The sequence below is a fragment of the Balaenoptera physalus genome, assembly GCF_965194825.1.
Source record: "Balaenoptera physalus genome assembly, chromosome: 1".
NCBI lineage: Eukaryota > Metazoa > Chordata > Mammalia > Artiodactyla > Balaenopteridae > Balaenoptera > Balaenoptera physalus.
In genome coordinates this window covers 196992065-197009628 of record NC_138882.1, presented here as the reverse complement: position 1 = coordinate 197009628, position 17564 = coordinate 196992065, and the positions used below count along the sequence as shown (strand labels likewise).

At 52.8% G+C, this 17564-nt stretch overlaps 1 long non-coding RNA gene across 1 annotated transcript in view; it reads right to left on the bottom strand.

The window, feature by feature from the left end:
- The window catches only part of LOC309637759, an 864831-nt gene that overhangs the window by 207079 nt on the left and 640188 nt on the right, over positions 1-17564 (bottom strand). The window lies entirely within an intron of this gene.

Here is a 17564-nt window from a genome sequence, read left to right as displayed (position 1 = left end):
GGCAGGGAGACTTCAGGCAGGGACTCCCAGATGGAATACGAAGCCGAGGGTTTTTCTCAGTGCAGCTCTGACTTGGGCAATGAGCCAGACTTGCACCGCACGTTGGAACTACTAGAACGGTGTTCGTGGACCTGTTCGAGTGCTGGGGAATTCAAGCTGTCCCAAGAAGGAGTGCAGTGTGTTGCCCTACACTCGGCATACACAGAGTGGCTCCGAAGGGCTATGGGCCTGGAAGTGGCTAAGCGGGCCCATGGGAGCCTCGGGGTACTCAGTGTTCTTGCAGGAAATAGGGTGCCCACGCGAGGCTCCTAGATGTCCTGCAAAGCATACTGACATTAAAATAATGCAGAGCAGGGGCTTCCCTTGTGGTGCAATGTTTGGGAATCCACCTGCCGATGCAGCGGACATGGGTTCGAGCCCTGGTCGACCAAGATCTCACATGCTGCGGAGTACTTAAGCCCGTGAACCACAACGACTGAGCCTGCGCTCTAGAGCCCGGGAGCCACAACGACTGAGCCCGCATGACAGAACTAATGAAGTCCTCGTGCCTAGAGCCTGTGCTCCACAACAAGAGGAGTCACCGCAATGAGAAGCCCGCGCACCGCCACGAAGAGTAGACCCCGCTCGCTGCAACTAGAGAAAGCTCACATGCAGCAACGACGACCCAACACAGTAAAAAATAAATGATATATTAAATAAATAAATAAATAGATAGATAAACAAATAAATAAATAAACTAATGCAGAGCAGTGGCTACGGCCTCCTGAAAACTGCTGCACGCCTCCGCTTCTGCACGGCAATTCAGGGCCTTACCTTGAGGCAAGTGCTCACGCTGAGTGTCCCGTTAGCGCCACAGCATGGTAGGATGCTGACCCTCTCCTCGAGCAGAGTGACTTCAGGTACGAGGCCCTCGAAGAATTCTACGCAGATTGTTTTCTCATGGCAGCTCAGACGGGGGCCGTGACGAACACTTCCAGGGCACGTCGCACTGGCTAGAAATGTGGTCCTGAGGCTGTTCCAGTGCTCTGGAAATGTACCTGTCCTTAAGGAACGTGCAGTGTGCTGCCCATCACTCGGCATACACAGAGGGCGTCTGAGGGACCGACCTTTGGGCCTCGATGTTGCTCAGCAGGCCCACAGGAGTCTGGAGGTACTCAGGGTTCTTGGAGGGAAAATGATGCACACCCGAGGGGCCTACGAGTCCTGAAAAGGGTACTTCCTTTAAAATAAAGCAGAACAGGGGCTTCCCTGGTGGCGCAGTGGTTGAGAATATGCCTGCCAATGCAGGGGACACGGGTTCGAGCCCTGGTCTGAGAGGATCACACATGCCGTGGAGAAACTGGGCCCGTGGGCCACAATGACTGAACCTACGCGTCTGGAGCCTGTGCTCCGCTACAAGAGAGGCCGCGATAGTGAGAGGCCCGCGCACCGCGACGAAGAGTGGCCCCCGCTCGCTGCAACTAGAGAAAGCTCACATGCAGCAACGAGGACCCAACACAGTAAAAAAAAAAAATGATATATTAAATAAATAAATAAATAGATAGATAGATAAACAAATAAATAAATAAATAAACTAATGCAGAGCAGTGGCTACGGCCTCCTGAAAACTGCTGCACGCCTACGCTTCTGCATGGCAATTCAGTGCCTTACCTTGAGGCAAGTGCTCACGCTGAGTGTCCCGTTAGCGCCACAGCAGCGTACGATGCTGACTTTCTCCTCGAGCAGAGTGACTTCAGGTACGAGGCCCTCGAAGAATTCTACGCAGAGTGTTTTCTCATGGCAGCTCAGACGGGGGCCGTGACGAACACTTCCAGGGCACGTCGCACTGGCTAGAAATGTGGTCCTGGGGCTGTTCCAGTGCTCTGGAAATGTAGCTCTCCTTAAGGAACAGGCAGTGTGTTGCCCATCACTTGGCATACACAGAGGGCCTCCGAGGGACCGACCTTTGGGCCTCGATGTTGCTCAGCAGGCCCACAGGAGTCTGGAGGTACTCAGGGTTCTTGGAGGGAAAATGATGCACACCCGAGGGGCCTACGAGTCCTGAAAAGGGTACTTCCTTTAAAATAAAGCAGAACAGGGGCTTCCCTGGTGGCGCAGTGGTTGAGAATCTGCCTGCCAATGCAGGGGACACGGGTTTGAGCCCTGGTCTGAGAGGATCACACATGCCGTGGAGAAACTGGGCCCGTGGGCCACAATGACTGAACCTGCGCGTCTGGAGCCTGTGCTCCCCAAGAAGAGACGCCGCGATAGTGAGAGGCCCACGCACCGCGATGAAGAGTGGCCCCATTTGCGGCAACTGGAGAGAGCCCTAGCACAGAAACAAAGACCCAACATAGCGATCAATCAATCAAAAAATAAATCTTAAAAAAAAAATAAAAAATAATATAAATAAAATAAAATCAAGCAGAACAGCGACTAAGACCTCATGGAAACAGCTGCATGCCTCCCTTTCTGCGCGGCTACTCAGGGACGTACCTCGAGGCCAGTACTCACGTTGAGTTTCCCTTTAGCTCTAGAGCGTGGCAGGATGAGCTCCACTCCGGCCATCGAAGCAGCCGGCATAGCTAGAAAAATCTCATTTTCTTCCCAGAGCCATGCCTACAGTGGCTAGTGGCCCGTCAACAGCAGTTAATTTCAAATAGCTTCAAGGCAGCATGAATGGAGCTTTCAAAATGGCAAAGCAAGGCTATTTCCATCAGGACCCCAATTCCAAGGGCACACGCAGCATATATCCCGGTGCTTTCTAAGAAGTCCAAAGAGACACAGGTTACCCAGTGGTTCCTTCCCTGAATCAACTCCTCAAAGCAGGGTGTTCTGCAAATAGCAAACTGCCTCAACGAAGGAACGCCCCAGCTAGGCCTCCGGGCCCGTGACTCTTCAAAAGCCGGAAGTGTTACCCGAGGAACTGGGCTTTAGTTGCAGTCGGAACGCAAGCCGACTTTCTCTTGGAGGCAGGTTGACTTCAGGCAGGGACTCCCAGATGGAATACGAAGCCGAGGGTTTTTCTCAGTGCAGCTCTGACTTGGGCAATGAGCCAAAATTGCACGGCACGTTGAAACTACTATAACGGTGTTCGTGGACCTGTTCGAGTGCTGGGGAATTCAAGCTGTCCCAAGAAGGAGTGCAGTGTGTTGCCCTACACTCGGCATACACAGAGTGGCTCCGAAGGGCTATGGGCCTGGAAGTGGCTAAGCGGGCCCATGGGAGCCTCGGGGTACTCAGTGTTCTTGCAGGAAATAGGGTGCCCACGCGAGGCTCCTAGATGTCCTGCAAAGCATACTGACATTAAAATAATGCAGAGCAGGGGCTTCCCTTGTGGTGCAATGTTTGGGAATCCACCTGCCGATGCAGGGGACATGGGTTCGAGCCCTGGTCGACCAAGATCTCACATGCTGCGGAGTACTTAAGCCCGTGAACCACAATGATTGAGCCTGCGCTGTAGAGCCCGGGTGCCACAACGACAGAGCCCGCATGCCAGAACTAATGAAGTCCACGGGCCTAGAGCCTGTGCTCCACAACAAGAGGAGTCACCGCAAAGAGAAGCCCGCGCACCGCATCGAAGAGTAGCCCCCGCTCGCTGCAACTAGAGAAAGCTCACATGCAGCAACGACGACCCAACACAGTAAAAAAAAAATGATATATTAAATAAATAAATAAATAGATAGATAGATAAACAAATAAATAAATAAATAAACTAATGCAGAGCAGTGGCTACGGCCTCCTGAAAACTGCTGCACGCCTCCGCTTCTGCACGGCAATTCAGGGCCTTACCTTGAGGCAAGTGCTCACGCTGAGTGTCCCGTTAGCGCCACAGCGTGGTAGGATGCTGACTTTCTCCTCGAGCAGAGTGACTTCACGTACGAGGCCCTCGAAGAATTCTACGCAGAGTGTTTTCTCATGGCAGCTCAGACGGGGGCCGTGACGAACACTTCCAGGGCACGTCGCACTGGCTAGAAATGTGGTCCTGGGGCTGTTCCAGTGCTCTGGAAATGTAGCTCTCCTTAAGGAACAGGCAGTGTGTTGCCCATCACTCGGCATACACAGAGGGCCTCCGAGGGACCGACCTTTGGGCCTCGATGTTGCTCAGCAGGCCCACAGGAGTCTGGAGGTACTCAGGGTTCTTGGAGGGAAAATGATGCACACCCGAGGGGCCTACGAGTCCTGAAAAGGGTACTTCCTTTAAAATAAAGCAGAACAGGGGCTTCCCTGGTGGCGCAGTGGTTGAGAATATGCCTGCCAATGCAGGGGACACGGGTTCGAACCCTGGTCTGAGAAGATCACACATGCCGCGGAGAAACTGGGCCCGTGGGCCACAATGACTGAACCTGCGCGTCTGGAGCCTGTGCTCCGCAACAAGAGAGGCCGCGATAGTGAGAGGCCCGCGCACCGCGATGAAGAGTTGCCCTATTTGCCGCAAATGGAGAGAGCCCTAGCACAGAAACGAAGAACCAACATAGCGATCAATCAATCAAAAAATAAATCTTAAAAAAAAATAAAAAATAAAAAAAATAAAATAAAATCAAGCAGAACAGCGACTAAGACCTCATGGAAACAGCTGCATGCCTCCCTTTCTGCGCGGTTACTCAGGGACTTACCTCGAGGCAAGTACTCACGTTGAGTTTCCCTTTAGCTCTAGAGCGTGGCAGGATGAGCTCTACCCCGGCCATCGAAGCAGCGGGCATAGCTAGAGAAAACTCATTTTCTACCCAGAGCCATGCCTACAGTGGCTAGTGGCCTGTCAACAGCAGTCAATTTCAAGTAGCTTCAAGGCAGCATGAATGGAGCTTTCAAAATGTCAAAGCAAGTCTAGTTCCATCAGGCCCCCATTTCCAAGGGCACACGCAGCATATATCCCGGTGCTTTGTAAGAAGTCCAAAGAGACACAGGTTACCCAGTGGTTCCTTCCCTGAATCAACTCCTCGAAACAGGGTGTTCTGCAAATAGCGAACTGCCTCAAGGAAGGAACGCCCCAGCTAGGCCTCCGTGCCCATGACTCTTCAAAAGCCTGCAGTGTTACCAGAGGAACTAGGCTTTAGTTGCAGGCGGAACGCAACGCGACTTTCTCTTGGAGGCAGGGAGACTTCAGGCAGGGACTCCCAGATGGAATACGAAGCCGAGGGTTTTTCTCAGTGCAGCTCTGACTTGGGCAATGAGCCAGACTTGCACCGCACGTTGGAACTACTAGAACGGTGTTCGTGGACCTGTTCGAGTGCTGGGGAATTCAAGCTGTCCCAAGAAGGAGTGCAGTGTGTTGCCCTACACTCGGCATACACAGAGTGGCTCCGAAGGGCTATGGGCCTGGAAGTGGCTAAGCGGGCCCATGGGAGCCTCGGGGTACTCAGTGTTCTTGCAGGAAATAGGGTGCCCACGCGAGGCTCCTAGATGTCCTGCAAAGCATACTGACATTAAAATAATGCAGAGCAGGGGCTTCCCTTGTGGTGCAATGTTTGGGAATCCACCTGCCGATGCAGCGGACATGGGTTCGAGCCCTGGTCGACCAAGATCTCACATGCTGCGGAGTACTTAAGCCCGTGAACCACAACGACTGAGCCTGCGCTCTAGAGCCCGGGAGCCACAACGACTGAGCCCGCATGACAGAACTAATGAAGTCCTCGTGCCTAGAGCCTGTGCTCCACAACAAGAGGAGTCACCGCAATGAGAAGCCCGCGCACCGCCACGAAGAGTACACCCCGCTCGCTGCAACTAGAGAAAGCTCACATGCAGCAACGACGACCCAACACAGTAAAAAATAAATGATATATTAAATAAATAAATAAATAGATAGATAAACAAATAAATAAATAAACTAATGCAGAGCAGTGGCTACGGCCTCCTGAAAACTGCTGCACGCCTCCGCTTCTGCACGGCAATTCAGGGCCTTACCTTGAGGCAAGTGCTCACGCTGAGTGTCCCGTTAGCGCCACAGCATGGTAGGATGCTGACCCTCTCCTCGAGCAGAGTGACTTCAGGTACGAGGCCCTCGAAGAATTCTACGCAGAGTGTTTTCTCATGGCAGCTCAGACGGGGGCCGTGACGAACACTTCCAGGGCACGTCGCACTGGCTAGAAATGTGGTCCTGAGGCTGTTCCAGTGCTCTGGAAATGTACCTGTCCTTAAGGAACGTGCAGTGTGCTGCCCATCACTCGGCATACACAGAGGGCGTCTGAGGGACCGACCTTTGGGCCTCGATGTTGCTCAGCAGGCCCACAGGAGTCTGGAGGTACTCAGGGTTCTTGGAGGGAAAATGATGCACACCCGAGGGGCCTACGAGTCCTGAAAAGGGTACTTCCTTTAAAATAAAGCAGAACAGGGGCTTCCCTGGTGGCGCAGTGGTTGAGAATATGCCTGCCAATGCAGGGGACACGGGTTCGAGCCCTGGTCTGAGAGGATCACACATGCCGCGGAGAAACTGGGCCCGTGGGCCACAATGACTGAACCTACGCGTCTGGAGCCTGTGCTCCGCTACAAGAGAGGCCGCGATAGTGAGAGGCCCGCGCACCGCGACAAAGAGTGGCCCCCGCTCGCTGCAACTAGAGAAAGCTCACATGCAGCAACGAGGACCCAACACAGTAAAAAAAAAAAATGATATATTAAATAAATAAATAAATAGATAGATAGATAAACAAATAAATAAATAAATAAACTAATGCAGAGCAGTGGCTACGGCCTCCTGAAAACTGCTGCACGCCTACGCTTCTGCATGGCAATTCAGTGCCTTACCTTGAGGCAAGTGCTCACGCTGAGTGTCCCGTTAGCGCCACAGCAGCGTACGATGCTGACTTTCTCCTCGAGCAGAGTGACTTCAGTTACGAGGCCCTCGAAGAATTCTACGCAGAGTGTTTTCTCATGGCAGCTCAGACGGGGGCCGTGACGAACATTTCCAGGGCACGTCGCACTGGCTAGAAATGTGGTCCTGGGGCTGTTCCAGTGCTCTGGAAATGTAGCTCTCCTTAAGGAACAGGCAGTGTGTTGCCCATCACTCGGCATACACAGCGGGCCTCCGTGGGACCGACCTTTGGGCCTCGATGTTGCTCAGCAGGCCCACAGGAGTCTGGAGGTACTCAGGGTTCTTGGAGGGAAAATGATGCACACCCGAGGGGCCTACGAGTCCTGAAAATGGTACTTCCTTTAAAATAAAGCAGAACAGGGGCTTCCCTGGTGGCGCAGTGGTTGAGAATATGCCTGCCAATGCAGGGGACACGGGTTCGAGCCCTGGTCTGAGAGGATCACACATGCCGTGGAGAAACTGGGCCCGTGGGCCACAACGACTGAACCTGCGCGTCTGGAGCCTGTGCTCCACAACAAGAGAGGCCGTGATAGTGAGAGGCTCGCGCACCGCGCTGAAGAGTGGCCCCATTTGCCGCAACCGGAGAGAGCCTTAGCACAGAAACGAAGACCCAGCATAGCGATCAATCAATCAAAAAATAAATCTTAAAGAAAAATAAAAAATTAAAAAAAATAAAATAAAATCAAGCAGAACAGCGACTAAGACATGGAAACAGCTGCATGCCTCCCTTTCTGCACGGCTACTCAGGGACTTACCTCGAGGCCAGTACTCACGGTGAGTTTCCCTTTAGCTCTAGAGCGTGGCAGCATGAGCTCCACCCCGGCCATCGAAGCACCCGGCTTAGCTAGAGAAAACTCATTTTCTACCCAGAGCCATGCCTACAGTGGCTTGTGGCCTGTCAACAGCAGTCAATTTCAAGTAGCTTCAAGGCAGCATGAATGGAGCTTTCAAAATGGGAAAGCAAGGCTAGTTCCATCAGGCCCCCATTTCCAAGGGCACACGCAGCATATATCCCGGTGCTTTCTAAGAAGTCCAAAGAGACACAGGTTACCCAGTGGTTCCTTCCCTGAATCAACTCCTCGAAGCAGGGTGTTCTGCAAATAGCAAACTGCCTCAACGAAGGATCGCCCCAGCTAGGCCTCCGGGCCTGTGACTCTTCAAAAGCCTGAAGTGTTACCCGAGGAACTGGGCTTTAGTTGCAGTCGGAACGCAAGCCGACTTTCTCTTGGAGGCAGGGTGACTTCAGGCAGGGACTCCCAGATGGAATACGAAGCCGAGGGTTTTTCTCAGTGCAGGTCAGACTTGAGCAATGAGCCAGACTTGCACGGCACGTTGGACCTGCTAGAATGGTGTTCGTGGACCTGTTCGAGTGCTGGGGAAATCAAGCTTTCCCAAGAAGGAGTGCAGTGTGTTGCCCTACACTCGGCATACACAGAGTGGCTCCGAAGGGCTATGGGCCTGGATGTGGCTTAGCGGGCCCATGGGGGCCTGTGGATACTCAGTGTTCTTGCAGGAAATAGGTTGCCCACGCGAGGCTCCTAGATGTCCTGCAAAGCCTACTGACATTAAAATAATGCAGAGCAAGGGCTTTCCTTGTGGTGCAATGTTTGGGAATCCACCTGCCGATGCAGCGGACATGGGTTTGATCCCTGGTCCACCAAGATCTCACATGCTGCGGAGCAACTAAGCCCGTGCACCACAACGACTGAGTCTGCGCTCTAGAGCCCGGCAGCCACAACAACTGAGCCCGCATGCCAGAACTAATGAAATCCACGTACCTAGAGCCTGTGCTCCACAACAAGAGGAGTCACCGCAATGAGTAGCCCGCGCACCGCAATGAAGAGTAGCCCCCGCTCGCTGCAACTAGAGAAAGCTCACATGCAGCAACGAGGACCCAACACAGTAAAAAAAAAATGATATATTAAATAAATAAATAAATAAATAGATAGATAAACAAATAAATAAATAAATAAACTACTGCAGAGCAGAGGCTACGGACTCCTGAAACCTGCTGCATGCCTCCACTTCTGCACGGCAATTCAGGGCCTTACCTTTCGGCAAGTGCTCACGCTGAGTGTCCCGTTAGCGCCACAGCATGGTAGGATGCTGACTTTCTCCTCGAGCAGAGTGACTTCAGGTACGAGGCCCTCGAAGAATTCTACGCAGAGTGTTTTCTCATGGCAGCTCAGACGGGGGCCGTGATGAACACTTCCAGGGCACGTCGCACTGGCTAGAAATGTGGTCCTGAGGCTGTTCCAGTGCTCTGGAAATGTAGCTCTCCTTAAGGAAAGTGTAGTGTGTTGCCCATCACTCGGCATACAGAGAGGGCCTCCGAGGGACCGACCTTTGGGCCTCGATGTTGCTCAGCAGGCCCACAGGAGTCTGGAGGTACTCAGGGATCTTGGAGGGAAAATGATGCACACCCGAGGGGCCTACGAGTCCTGAAAAGGGTACTTCCTTTAAAATAAAGCAGAACACGGGCTTCCCTGGTGGCGCAGTCACTGAGAATCTGCCTGCCAATGCAGGGGACACGGGTTCGAGCCCTGGTCTGAGAGGACCACACATGCCACGGAGAAACTGGGCCCGTGATCCACAACGACTGACTCTGCGCGTCTGGAGCCTGTGCTCCGCAACAAGAGAGGCCGCGATAGTGAGAGGCCCGCGCACCGCGATGAAGAGTGGCCCCATTTGCCGCAACTGGAGAGAGCCCTACCACAAAAACGAACACCCAACATAGCGATCAATCAATCAAAAAATAAATCTTAAAAAAAAATAAAAAATAAAATAAAATAATGCAGAACAGCGACTAAGACCTCATGGAAACAGCTGCATTCCTCCCTTTCGGCGCAGCTACTCAGGGACTTACCTCGAGGCCAGTACTCACGTTGAGTTATCCTTTAGCTCTAGAGCGTGGCAGGATGAGCTGAACCCCGGCCATCGAAGCAGCCGGCTTAGCTAGAGAAAACTCATTTTCGACCCAGAGCCATGCCTACAGTGGCTAGTGGCCTGTCAACAGCAGTCAATTTCAAGTAGCTTCAAGGCAGCATGAATGGAGCTTTCAAAATGGGAAAGCAAGGCTAGTTCCATCAGGCCCCCATTTCCAAGGGCACACGCAGCATATATCCCTCTGCTTTCTAACAAGTCCAAAGAGACACAGGTTACCCAGTGGTTCCTTCCCTGAATCAACACCTCGAAGCAGGGTGTTCTGCAAATAGCGAACTGCCTCAACGAAGGAACGCCCCAGCTAGGCCTCCGGGCCCGTGGCTCTTCGAAAGCCTGCAGTGTTACCCGAGGAACTGGGCTTTAGTTGCAGTCGGAACGCAAGCCAACTTTCTCTTGGAGGCAGGGTGACTTCAGGCAGGGACTCCCAGATGGAATACGAAGCCGAGGGTTTTTCTCAGTGCAGCTCAGACTTGGGCAATGAGCCAGCCTTGCGCGGCACGTTGGACCTGCTAGAACGGTTTTCGTGGACTTGTGGGTGTGCTGGGGAAATCAAGCTGTCCCAAGAAAGAGTGCAGTGTGTTGCCCTACACTCGGCATAGACAGAGTGGCTCCGGAGGGCTACGGGCCTGGATGTGGCTTAGCGGGCCCATGGGCGCTTGTGGGTACTCAGTGTTCTTGCAGGGAATAGGGTGCTAACGCGAGGCTCCTAGATGTCCTGCAAAGCGGACTGACATTAAAATAATGCAGAGCAGGGGCTTCTCTTGCGGAGCAATGGTTGGGAATCCACCTGCCGATGCAGGGGACATGGGTTCGAGCCATGGTTCACCAACATCTCACATGCTGCGGAGAAACTAAGCCCGTGCACCACAACGACTGAGCCTGCGCTCTAGAGCCTGGCAGCCACAACGACTGAGCCCGCATGCCAGAACTACTGAATTCCATGTGCTTAGAGCCTGTGCTCTACAACAACAGGAGTCACCGCAATGAGGAGCCCACACGCCACAACGAAGTGTAGCCCCCGCTCACTGCAACTAGAGAAAGCTCACATGCAGCAACGACGACCCAACACAGTAAAAAACAAATGATATATTAAAAAAATAAATAAATACATAGATAAACAAATAAATAAATAAATAAACTAATGCAGACCAGGGGCTCCGGCCTCCTGAAAACTGCTGCACGCCTCCGCTTCCGCACGGCAATTCAGGGCCTTACCTTAAGGCAAGTGCTCACGCTGAGTGTCCCGTTAGCGCCACAGCATGGTAGGATGCTGACTTTCTCCTCGAGCAGAGTGACTTCAGGTACGAGGCCCTCGAAGAATTCTACGCAGAGTGTTTTCTCATGGCAGCTCAGACGGGGGCCGTGACGAACATTTCCAGGGCACGTCGCACTGGCTAGAAATGTGGTCCTGAGGCTGTTCCAGTGCTCTGGAAATGTAGCTGTCCTTAAGGAACGTGCAGTGTGTTGCCCATCACTCGGCATACACAGAGGGCCTCCGAGGGACCGACCTTTGGGCCTCGATGTTGCTCAGCAGGCCCACAGGAGTCTGGAGGTACTCAGGGTTCTTGGAGGGAAAATGATGCACACCCGAGGGGCCTACGAGTCCTGAAAAGGGTACTTCCTTTAAAATAAAGCAGACCAGGGGCTTCCCTGGTGGCGCAGTGGTTGAGAATATGCCTGCCAATGCAGGGGACACGGGTTCGAGCCCTGGTCTGAGAGGATCACACATGCCGCGCAGAAACTGGGCCCGTGGGCCACAATGACTGAACCTGCGCTTCTGGAGCCTGTGCTCCACAACAAGAGAGGCCGCGATAGTGAGAGGCCCACGCACCGCGATGAAGAGTGGCCCAATTTGCCGCAACTGGAGAGAGCCCTAGCACAGAAACGAAGACCCAACATAGCGATCAATCAATCAAAAAATAAAACTTAAAAAAAAATAAAAAATAAAATAAATAAAATAAAATCAAGCAGAACAGCGACTAAGACCTCATGGAAACAGCTGCATGCCTCCCTTTCTGCGCGGCTACTCAGGGCCGTACCTCGAGGCCAGTACTCACGGTGAGTTTCCCTTTAGCTCTAGAGCGTGGCAGGATGAGCTCCACCATGGCCATCGAAGCAGCCGGCATAGCTAGAGAAAACTCATTTTCTACCCAGAGCCGTGCCTACAGTGGCTAGTGGCCTGTCAACAGCAGTCAATTTCAAGTAGCTTCAAGGCAGCATGAATGGAGCTTTCAAAATGGCAAAGCAAGGCTAGTTCCATCAGGCCCCCATTTCCAAGGGCACACGCAGCATATATCCCGGTGCTTTCTAAGAAGTCCAAAGAGACACAGGTTACCCAGTGGTTCCTTCCCTGAATCAACTCCTCGAAGCAGGGTGTTCTGCAAATAGCGAACTGCCTCAACGAAGGAGCGCCCCAGCTAGGCCTCCGGGCCCGTGGCTCTTCAAAAGCCTGCAGTGTTACCAGAGGAACTGGGATTTAGTTGCAGGCCGAACGCAAGCCGACTTTCTCTTGGAGGCAGGGAGATTTCAGGCAGAGACTCCCAGATGGAATACGAAGCCGAGGGTTTTTCTCAGTGTAGCTCAGACTTGGGCAATGAGCCAGACTTGCACGGCACGTTGGAGCTGCTAGAACGGTGTTCGTGGACCTGTTCGAGTGCTGGGGAATTCAAGCTGTCCCACGAAGGAGTGCAGTGTGTTGCCCTACACTCGGCATACACAGAGTGGCTCCGAAGGGCTATGGGCCTGGATGTGGCTTAGCGGGCCCATGGCGGCCTCGGGGTACTCAGTGTTCTTGCAGGAAATAGGGTGCCCACGCGAGGCTCCTAGATGTCCTGCAAAGCATACTGACATTAAAATAATGCAGAGCAGGGGCTTCCCTTGTGGTGCAATGTTTGGGAATCCACCTGCCGATGCAGCGGACATGGGTTCGAGCCCTGGTCCACCAAGATCTCACATGCTGCGGTGTACTTAAGCCCGTGAAGCACAACGACTGAGCATGCGCTCTAGAGCCCGGGAGCCACAACGACTGAGCCCTCATGCCAGAACTAATGAAGTCCACGTGCCTAGAGCCTGTGCTCCACAAAAAGAGGAGTCACCGCAATGAGAAGCCCGCGCACCGCAACGAAGAATAGCCACCGCTCGCTGCAACTAGAGAAAGCTCACATGCAGGAACGACGACCCAACACAGTAAAAAAAAAAATGATATATTAAATAAATAAATAAATAGTTAGAGAGATAAACAAATAAATAAATAAATTAATTAATGCAGAGCAGTGGCTACGGCCTCCTGAAAACTGCTGCACGCCTTCGCTTCTGCACTGCAATTCAGGGCCTTACCTTGAGGCAAGTGCTCACGCTGAGTGTCCCGTTAGCGCCACAGCATGGTAGGATGCTGACTTTCTCCTCGAGCAGAGTGACTTCAGGTACGAGGCCCTCAAAGAATTCTACGCAGAGTGTTTTCTCATGGCAGGTCAGACGGGGGACGTGACGACCACTTCCAGGGCACTTCACACTGGCTAGAAATGTGGTCCTGAGGCTGTTCCAGTGCTCTGGAAATGTAGCTCTCCTTAAGGAACGTGCAGTGTGTTGCCCATCACTCGGCATACACAGAGGGCCTCCGAGGGACAGACCTTTGGGCCTCGATGCTGCTCAGCAGGCCCACAGGAGTCTGGAGGTACTCAGGGATCTTGGAGGGAAAATGATGCACACCCGAGGGGCCTATGAGTCCTAAAAAGGGTACTTCTTTAAAATAAAGCAGAACAGGGGCTTCCCTGGTGGCGCAGTCATTGACAATCCGCCTGCCAATGCAGGGGACACGGGTTCGAGCCCTGGTCTGAGAGGACCACACATGCCACGGAGAAACTGGGCCAATGAGCCACAACGACTGACCCTGCGCGTCTGGAGCCTGTGCTCTGCAACAAGAGAGGCCGGGATAGTGAGAGGCTCGCGCACCGCGCTGAAGAGTGGCCCCATTTCCCGCAACCGGAGAGAGCCTTAGCACAGAAACGAAGACCCAGCATAGCGATCAATCAATCAAAAAATAAATCTTAAAGAAAAATAAAAAATTAAAAAAAATAAAATAAAATCAAGCAGAACAGCGACTAAGACATGGAAACAGCTGCATGCCTCCCTTTCTGCACGGCTACTCAGGGACTTACCTCGAGGCCAGTACTCACGGTGAGTTTCCCTTTAGCTCTAGAGCGTGGCAGCATGAGCTCCACCCCGGCCATCGAAGCACCCGGCTTAGCTAGAGAAAACTCATTTTCTACCCAGAGCCATGCCTACAGTGGCTTGTGGCCTGTCAACAGCAGTCAATTTCAAGTAGCTTCAAGGCAGAATGAATGGAGATTTCAAAATGGGAAAGCAAGGCTAGTTCCATCAGGCCCCCATTTCCAAGGGCACACGCAGCATATATCCCGGTGCTTTCTAAGAAGTCCAAAGAGACACAGGTTACCCAGTGGTTCCTTCCCTGAATCAACTCCTCGAAGCAGGGTGTTCTGCAAATAGCGAACTGCCTCAACGAAGGAACGCCCCAGCTAGGCCTCCGGGCCTGTGACTCTTCAAAAGCCTGAAGTGTTACCCGAGGAACTGGGCTTTAGTTGCAGTCAGAACGCAAGCCGACTTTCTCTTGGAGGCAGGGTGACTTCAGGCAGGGACTCCCAGATGGAATACGAAGCCGAGGGTTTTTCTCAGTGCAGGTCAGACTTGAGCAATGAGCCAGACTTGCACGGCACGTTGGACCTGCTAGAATGGTGTTCGTGGACCTGTTCGAGTGCTGGGGAAATCAAGCTTTCCCAAGAAGGAGTGCAGTGTGTTGCCCTACACTCGGCATACACAGAGTGGCTCCGAAGGGCTATGGGCCTGGATGTGGCTTAGCGGGTCCATGGGGGCCTGTGGATACTCAGTGTTCTTGCAGGAAATAGGTTGCCCACGCAAGGCTCCTAGATGTCCTGCAAAGCCTACTGACATTAAAATAATGCAGAGCAAGGGCTTTCCTTGTGGTGCAATGTTTGGGAATCCACCTGCCGATGCAGCGGACATGGGTTTGAGCCCTGGTCCACCAAGATCTCACATGCTGCGGAGCAACTAAGCCCGTGCACCACAACGACTGAGCCTGCGCTCTACAGCCCGGCAGCCACAACAACTGAGCCCGCATGCCAGAACTAATGAAATCCACGTACCTAGAGCCTGTGCTCCACAACAAGAGGAGTCACCGCAATGAGTAGCCCGCGCACCGCAATGAAGAGTAGCCCCCGCTCGCTGCAACTAGAGAAAGCTCACATGCAGCAACGAGGACCCAACACAGTAAAAAAAAAATGATATATTAAATAAATAAATAAATAAATAGATAGATAAACAAATAAATAAATAAATAAACTACTGCAGAGCAGAGGCTACGGACTCCTGAAACCTGCTGCATGCCTCCACTTCTGCACGGCAATTCAGTGCCTTACCTTTCGGCAAGTGCTCACGCTGAGTGTCCCGTTAGCGCCACAGCATGGTAGGATGCTGACTTTCTCCTCGAGCAGAGTGACTTCAGGTACGAGGCCCTCGAAGAATTCTACGCAGAGTGTTTTCTCATGGCAGCTCAGACGGGGGCCGTGATGAACACTTCCAGGGCACGTCGCACTGGCTAGAAATGTGGTCCTGAGGCTGTTCCAGTGCTCTGGAAATGTAGCTCTCCTTAAGGAAAGTGTAGTGTGTTACCCATCACTCGGCATACAGAGAGGGCCTCCGAGGGACCGACCTTTGGGCCTCGATGTTGCTCAGCAGGCCCACAGGAGTCTGGAGGTACTCAGGGATCTTGGAGGGAAAATGATGCACACCCGAGGGGCCTACGAGTCCTGAAAAGGGTACTTCCTTTAAAATAAAGCAGAACACGGGCTTCCCTGGTGGCACAGTCACTGAGAATCTGCCTGCCAAAGCAGGGGACACGGGTTCGAGCCCTGGTCTGAGAGGACCACACATGCCACGGAGAAACTGGGCCCGTGATCCACAACGACTGACTCTGCGCGTCTGGAGCCTGTGCTCCGCAACAAGAGAGGCCGCGATAGTGCAGGCCCGCGCACCGCGATGAAGAGTGGCCCCATTTGCCGCAACTGGAGAGAGCCCTACCACAAAAACGAACACCCAACATAGCGATCAATCAATCAAAAAATAAATCTTAAAAAAAAATAAAAAATAAAATAAAATAATGCAGAACAGCGACTAAGACCTCATGGAAACAGCTGCATTCCTCCCTTTCGGCGCAGCTACTCAGGGACTTACCTCGAGGCCAGTACTCACGTTGAGTTATCCTTTAGCTCTAGAGCGTGGCAGGATGAGCTGAACCCCGGCCATCGAAGCAGCCGGCTTAGCTAGAGAAAACTCATTTTCGACCCAGAGCCATGCCTACAGTGGCTAGTGGCCTGTCAACAGCAGTCAATTTCAAGTAGCTTCAAGGCAGCATGAATGGAGCTTTCAAAATGGGAAAGCAAGGCTAGTTCCATCAGGCCCCCATTTCCAAGGGCACACGCAGCATATATCCCTCTGCTTTCTAACAAGTCCAAAGAGACACAGGTTACCCAGTGGTTCCTTCCCTGAATCAACACCTCGAAGCAGGGTGTTCTGCAAATAGCGAACTGCCTCAACGAAGGAACGCCCCAGCTAGGCCTCCGGGCCCGTGGCTCTTCGAAAGCCTGCAGTGTTACCCGAGGAACTGGGCTTTAGTTGCAGTCGGAACGCAAGCCAACTTTCTCTTGGAGGCAGGGTGACTTCAGGCAGGGACTCCCAGATGGAATACGAAGCCGAGGGTTTTTCTCAGTGCAGCTCAGACTTGGGCAATGAGCCAGCCTTGCGCGGCACGTTGGACCTGCTAGAACAGTTTTCGTGGACTTGTGGGTGTGCTGGGGAAATCAAGCTGTCCCAAGAAAGAGTGCAGTGTGTTGCCCTACACTCGGCATAGACAGAGTGGCTCCGGAGGGCTACGGGCCTGGATGTGGCTTAGCGGGCCCATGGGCGCTTGTGGGTACTCAGTGTTCTTGCAGGGAATAGGGTGCTAACGCGAGGCTCCTAGATGTCCTGCAAAGCGGACTGACATTAAAATAATGCAGAGCAGGGGCTTCTCTTGCGGAGCAATGGTTGGGAATCCACCTGCCGATGCAGGGGACATGGGTTCGAGCCATGGTTCACCAAGATCTCACATGCTGCGGAGAAACTAAGCCCGTGCACCACAACGACTGAGCCTGCGCTCTAGAGCCCGGCAGCCACAACGACTGAGCCCGCATGCCAGAACTACTGAATTCCATGTGCTTAGAGCCTGTGCTCTACAACAACAGGAGTCACCGCAATGAGGAGCCCACACGCCACAACGAAGTGTAGCCCCCGCTCACTGCAACTAGAGAAAGCTCACATGCAGCAACGACGACCCAACACAGTAAAAAACAAATGATATATTAAATAAATAAATAAATACATAGATAAACAAATAAATAAATAAATAAACTAATGCAGACCAGGGGCTCCGGCCTCCTGAAAACTGCTGCACGCCTCCGCTTCCGCACGGCAATTCAGGGCCTTACCTTAAGGCAAGTGCTCACGCTGAGTGTCCCGTTAGCGCCACAGCATGGTAGGATGCTGACTTTCTCCTCGAGCAGAGTGACTTCAGGTACGAGGCCCTCGAAGAATTCTACGCAGAGTGTTTTCTCATGGCAGCTCAGACGGGGGCCGTGACGAACATTTCCAGGGCACGTCGCACTGGCTAGAAATGTGGTCCTGAGGCTGTTCCAGTGCTCTGGAAATGTAGCTGTCCTTAAGGAACGTGCAGTGTGTTGCCCATCACTCGGCATACACAGAG